The sequence below is a fragment of the Dama dama genome, chromosome 18 (genome assembly GCF_033118175.1).
Source record: "Dama dama isolate Ldn47 chromosome 18, ASM3311817v1, whole genome shotgun sequence".
Classification (NCBI taxonomy): Eukaryota; Metazoa; Chordata; class Mammalia; order Artiodactyla; family Cervidae; genus Dama; species Dama dama.
The window spans coordinates 31,565,838-31,572,919 of record NC_083698.1 but is presented as its reverse complement, the minus strand read 5'-3'; the positions used below and the strand labels follow the sequence as shown (position 1 = coordinate 31,572,919).

Here is a 7,082-nt window from a genome sequence, read left to right as displayed (position 1 = left end):
TAAACTATGGGCTTTGGATGGTTACAATGTGCCAGTGGAGGTTTAGCAATTGTAACAAATGTCTCACTCTGGTGAGGGATGTTGACATGGTAGAAATTATGCACATATGGGAGCAGAAAGCATGGGAAATCCCCACACCTTCCTCTCAATTTTGCTGTGGATCTAAAACTGCTCCTTTAAAAATTGCCTTAAATAAATAAAAAATAAAATACTAAATAGAAAAAAAGTACTTTGCCTGGGTCAAAAGAGTGATTATGCAGATGGAAAGACCAAGACCAGCTTTCATGGAGGAGGTAATCATTTAAAGAAGCTATAAAGAATAGTTAGAATTTGAACAAAGAGCAAAGGACAGGACTCTCTAGCTTGAGATTCTCAACCTTGGCACTAGGAATGTTTTGGAAGAGATCATTCTTTGTCATGGTGTCTGCATTGTAGAATGTTTAGCAGCATCCCTAGCCTCTATCCACTAGACACCAGTGGCATCCTCGAGTTGGGCCAACCAGAAAGTCTCAATACTGCCAAATATCCCTGGCAATAAGAGGAGGGAAAGAGCAATGTCACACGTGGTTAAGAACCAGATAAAGAGCCAGGTGAAAGGAACAGCAGTTGGAAAGGCAAGGAGACAACACAAAGCATGAGAATGGTTTGGTTAAAATACAGTTGTCAAAACCATTCATCATTAAAGTCAAAGCTGGAGTGTCATAAAGTAATGAATGGTGGGGCTAGGAAAGTCTTCTGGGACCACAAGTTTTCATGAAAAGTGAAAGTGTTAGTCGCTCAGTCACAATTCTTTGTGACCCCATAGACAGTAGCCCATCAGGATCCTCTGTCTAAGGAATTTTCCAGGCAAGAATACTGGAGTGGATAGCTATTCCCTTCTCCAGGGGATCTTCTCGACTCAGGGATTGAACCTGGGTCACTCACATCGCAGGCAGATTCTTTACCATCTAAGCCACCAGGGAAGCCCCACAAGGCGTCATACTTTGAACTTAAAAGTTTGGAGTACACCCTGTAAACAAAGAGGAAATACCAAAGGTCTTTGATCTAGAAGTAATAGCTTAAGAGCGCTAAGATTTGTGGATAATGCTTAGAAAGAATTAAAATGACTGCTCAATGTCCTTCTTTGGGGAGAGGATTTTAAAGGACTGCTACATAGTTAAACGATTATCATTCAATAGGTATCCTAGTGGAGATATCCTGTGTTTCTTTCATGTGGTGAGGACAATACAATCTTACTGGAGGATATCTGCTGTCCCAAGCCAGCCTCACAGATGGGACACAGTGTCTCTGGCTACCTTCTTGCCTCCCTGGCGCTGCGTCCTCAGCAGACTAAAGTCTTTGTCTTTGGGGATGAGAATGGGACTGTCCCACCGTGGACACCAAGAGTGCAAGCTGTGCCCTCAGCTCGGGGGTGCAGTCCTAGTGCGTCACTGAGCTGGTGTTCTCTCCACACAGTGCTCCCCTCCTGGCCTCGGTCAGTGACAAACCACTCACTTGCGGTACTGGACTTAGACCCTCCGGAGGTTTAGAAGCCAAGCCCACGGAAACTTTGTGAGCGATGCTACTTTGTCCTCACTGAATCACTCCCTTCTTACCACAGCGGGCTGCGACCGTGAGGTCCTCCACCATTTCATGCCCACAGAACCTCTCCCAGAGCCTGGAACTAAGAGTGTTGCTGAGCAGGTTGGATTCCAGACAAAAAGCAAATCCCCCGAAAAGTATCCACTCCCTTTGCTCCTGCCCTCTCATTGTGTGAGACAACACAGGAGCCTTATATAGTGTGTGAGTATACCAGATCTGTGCAGTTAGTAGGCATTGTCTCTCAGGCTGGGAGAGGCTGGATTCTGAAGCCCTATAGTCAGGGAAGAACAATTTCCTTGAACATGAAAAAAAAAATATTTTCTACATCAGCTAGAGGGTGGTGAAAGTTTTTTGGACAAAAGTTTATGGAATTCTTCAGGAAAGAATACTAGAGTGGGTACCCATTCACTTCTCCAAGGAATCTTCCCAACCCAGGGCTCGAACCTAGGTCTCCTGCATTGCAGGCAGATTCTTTCACGTCTGAGACACCAGGGAAACCCCGTATAAAATATTTCATACTAAAATCTTTTTCTTAAAAATCTCTTAATTTTTAAGTTTTTAAAAAGGGAGATTTTTAACATTTACTACTGTTTTTTCTATCATACTATGAGCTCTGAAGAAAGTGACTGTTCTCAGCTCAGAACTGACATAAATGGGAGCTGCTGCTGCTGCTAATGTGCTTAGTTGCTCAGTCATATCCGACTCTTTGCGACCCCATGAACTATACCCCGCCAGGCTCCTCTGTCCATGGGATTCTCCAGACAAGAGTACTGGAGTGGGTTGCCATGCCCTCCTCCAGGGAATCTTCCTGACCCAGGGATCGAACTCAGGTCTCCCGCATTGCAAGCAGATTCTTTACCATCCAAGCTGCCAGGGAAGCCCAAGAATATTGGAGTGGGTGGCCTATCCCTTCTCCAGGGGATCTTCCCGACCCAGGAATTGAAATGGGATCTCCTGCATTGCAGGTGAATTCAATGAATAAAGCTTTTGACAAAAGATAACGAAATATACATCTTGTTCTAAGATGTAAATGAAATTGACTTTTGCACTTCTGCATTACCTATTTCCAGTGATTATACTTCAGTTTTCTGGTCTTTAGAGTCTATCTCTGGACCCACAAACCCCTCAGCACAAAATATTCATGCCCTCATTTCACATGGCTCTTAACATAATATCATGTGCTACTGTAACACTGTGAAGATAATATGGTAATTAATGCTCAATTAGCTTTAGCAGCAAGTGAATTATTGTTTGAGAAGATGAAAGAGGACATTCCAGAATTAGTTTTGTTAAACTAAAAACTTATAAGAATTGGGAAAAATTTAAGTCACAAGAAAAAGAAAAATAATATATTTCATAGGACATAAGATATTAAAATCTGAAGGAGACACAGATTTACTAAGTAGAAGATTATAAGTGGCATTCCCATTCTAATGCACACGATGCAAAAATGTTAGGATTATTAATTCTATTAGTAATAGTCATATTGGAGCAGATCATATGATAGAATATGTATATTTTCCATAGAAGTAATGCCCTTTCTGTGATTTTAATAAGTGTATCTTTAGTTATGCATTAATACATAAATAATAATACAATTTTGAATTTACAGAGCTTCTCTAAAAAAATCACATCCTGAAAAATTATATTCAAAGTGACCTGAATGAAAAAAGATTTTTTCCACTGTGAAAGAATTTCCTCCCTCTCTCCAAAGTAACTGGGGAATGAACAGTAACAATCCAACAGAAGGCAGACAATGCATGTCTAAATCAAATGTAAATATGTTGTCTTAAATATTTTACATACCTTTTGAAAGTCAGAAGAGACTTCTTTAGGAAGATGATTATTTTAATTAACATATAAATATGCATCATGATTTATGCATGCATGCTAAGTCACTTCAGTCCTGTCTGACTCTTGGCGACCCCATAACCTGCCATCTCCTTTGTCCATGGGATTCTCCCAGCAAGAATACTGGAGTGGGTTGCCATGCACTTCTCCAGGGGATCTTCCCCACCTAGGGATCAAACCTGTGTCTCTTATGTCTCCTTCATTGGCAGGCAGGTTCTTTACCACCAGCAACACCTGGGAAGCCCATGACTTCTTATAGGATATTTTAAAGGGGGATCTAACTTGATTGAATCCAAACTAGAAAAGAAATAGTTCAAAGGTAAGATGAATAAAGGACTTCCCTGGTGGCTCAGACGGTGAAGCGTCTGTCTACAAAGCGGGAGACCTGGGTTCGATCCCTGGGTCAGGAAGATTCCCTGGAGAAGGAAAGGGCAACCCACTCCAGGACTCTTGCCTAGAAAATCCAATGGACGGAGAAGCCTGGTGTCCATGGGGTCGCAAAGAGTCGGACATGACTGAGCAAGTTCACTTTACACTTTTTAAGATGAATAAACAAAATTCAAAGGACAGAAACAAATATCTATGAAATTTGAGATGCTTTGAGTCAGCATTTGAAGGTTGTATTAGCCCATGACTTAAGATAGAGAAGTCCTGGGCAGAGCAAATAAGAAATGCACTGATCCAAGCAGTCAAGGTTTGCAATCCTTTCATTTTGAGTGTGGGCTGGATTAGTGGCTTCCCCTTAACAGACTATATGACACAAAGCGATGGCTTATTACTGAGGTTAGGTTCCATAAAGACCACAGCTTCTGTCTTTGAGGTCCCCTCTCACTCTCTCACACATTCGTTCTGAGAGAAGTCAGCTGTCATGTGAAGAGCAGCCCTCTGAAGAGACATAGCAAGGAACTGTAGATCATGGCACAGAACTCATTAACAGCTAGCAAAGAGCACAAGCCCTCAGTCCAGCACCCTAAGAGGAACTGAACAAACTCACAAGTGCATGTTTCCCCAGTTAAGCCTCAGATGAGACTGTGGTCTCATCTGATAGCTTAACTGAAACCTCACAAGGGACCAAGGGCCAGAGACATCTAACATCTGACTCACAGAAAATGTGAGATAATAGACATTTGTTACTTGAAGCTCCTAAGCTTTAGGGATAATTTTTTAAGCACTGATAGATAACTAAAATCAGGGGTGGTTTGAAGCCCTGGAAAGAAGCTAAAATAGAACTCATATCTACAGCTTGGAACTGGCTCCATGATAAAAAGAATGTATTTTCAAAATGTGCGATGGAGGGGATTGATTCTTGGTCAAGTGATAAGATCCTGAGACCAAGGTGTAGTGATGGCAGAGGAAATTGGAAAAGATTCCTGGTTTCTAAATAAATTTATCTCAACTAACCCAGTTAAGTAAGAATTTACTTTTAATTTTGCTTAAAATATATGTCATTAAATCTCTTTATAAAATAGAAACATCTAGTTGTACCTTGGAATGAACTATTCTGGACTATATTTAATAAAAAGCAGAGAGAGCAATGGGGAGCTACCAGAAGAAAAGAAAGACCATGGAGACATCTAGTTCCAAAGAGCCTAGCCTTTGAAAAAGTTCACTTCTTAGGGTTTCTACCCACTCCCATAAAAGAAAATCCAAGATCCACGATAGCACTTATTCTGTACTGCAATTACTGGTATATCTGTCTTCTGTACCTGACAATGAGAAACTTGGGTAGAAACTGGGACTTATTATAAATATATTCTAACGCATTTTTAAGGTGTGGAACACAGTAGGTATTCAAGTATTTACTGAAAAAGTAGATCAACAAATAAGTAACTCTAGTGGATTAAGGATCTTTATATCGCAATACACAGTGAACATATCAGATCACATACGTATCAGCTGTTTAAGAGCTAACCAAGGAATTTCTGTTTCCATTTAAGATGGTTTAAGCCCACTACACTCTAACTCTCCTGGTAATTACAAATAAAACCCCTGCAACAGAATACAAAAAAAGCAACTATCTGAGGATTTTGAAAATAAATAAGAGCAAGCACATTGAAGAAGGCAACCAAAACTCAAAGAACAACCTGAACAGCAGTTTCCTAGCCTGGCCCAATGGCAACCCAAATCCTGGAACTGTGCATCAAGTGTGGACATGAAAATCTCCAAAAGATACGCTTTTTCTGATCAGAGGATGGGGTAGTGACACGTCTGTGTGCTTTGGTGAAATCTCTCTGCTTTGTTTTGTTTTCCTGTATTCCAGCCTTCCCCAAAGCAAACCCCAGTATGAGGGCAGTGACAATTACGGTTGGATGGACTCCTAAAACTCTGAGAGAAAGCCTTTACCTTCAGTCAGAAGATCCAGGAAAGAGCTTGCTCCCCACCCTCAAAAATGTGTGGGGGAAACCCAGGATATTTCTTTCTTTTTCCTCCTTCCTCTATGCCCCAGGTATGGGAAATGCACTACAGTGTGAAGAAGCTAAACTCTGAGTGAAACTGCAGTTTTCCAGTCAGGGGACTGGGATAATGAACCTTAGACACTGGGGAAACAACAGGAGAGGAGCTCAAGGAGAATCTCTCAAGCTGGGTAACCCTGTATGAACCCACACAAGTCCTAGGCTCACCTCCAAGATGTGAATGCACAAAATAGACCCAAAACAGCATAATGAAGGCTTTAGAGATGAACTACAGTGTAACTCCACCCAGGTCCCAGACTCACAACCAGTGGGATACACATGGGATCCCAGGAGCTGGAAAGACTTTAAAGACAGAACCACTTAGCACAGAAGACAGTCAGAACTTGTACTCTGAACCTAACTAGGCTTACTGCTGCTAAAATAACAACAACAAAATCAACAATTTCCAGATGAATTTTACACAACCCAGAGGTTCACAGCATAATGTTCAAAATGTTCAGGATAAAATCCAAAATTACTAGGCATACAAAGAACCAAGACAATCTAAACAGCTCTTAAGAGAGAGTGAAAAAAAAAAAAAGAGAGAGAGAGAGAGTGCAATCACCAGATCCCTGGAAGCAGGTCGAAATGTTAAAGAATATAGAGGTCTCCTATAAATCTATAATTATGCAAATACACTTGACTACATAAGCAGTTTCACAAACTAAGAATGACTTTAGCCACAAGAAGACTAATTTTGAATAAGGAAGCTTCAGGGCATACGGTAGGAACCCCTAGAAATCATTAGAACCTCAAATTGGGCTCTGGCTACACTCACCCTCCACAGACGCCAACAGTACAGACTAACCCAGGTCCAGCCTGACTTCAGCACATTTGCCAGCTCTGAAACCTTGACAAAGCTACACTGAAGTAACTTCTTAGTGCCAGCTTCTGAATTAGCAAAATGGACATAATGGCACTTGCCTTAAAGGTACTTAAAAGTACTTGTGAGGATTTATAGGGTTAAAACATATAAAGCACTTATAGTAGTTCCTGGGGAGATTTTTGTGTAGAGAACAAATGGATAACATTTCTTGTGTGCCCTATGTGCCTGCTCCTTCCTTCTCCACCCACTCTAAGCTCTTATTATGTAGCAGGCACTGTACTAAATGCTTTACATGCTTGATTCCATTTAATCTTCACAATGCCACTGTGAAATAGAATGGTGGCTCAAATGGTAAAGAATCTGCCTGCCAT

General features: G+C 41.2%; 1 pseudogene; it reads left to right on the top strand.

Moving 5' to 3' along the window:
- The first annotated feature begins 254 nt into the window (after nucleotides 1-254).
- Nucleotides 255-5,923, top strand: LOC133072694 (methylosome protein WDR77-like; annotated as a pseudogene).
- The last annotated feature ends 1,159 nt before the right edge of the window (nucleotides 5,924-7,082 follow it).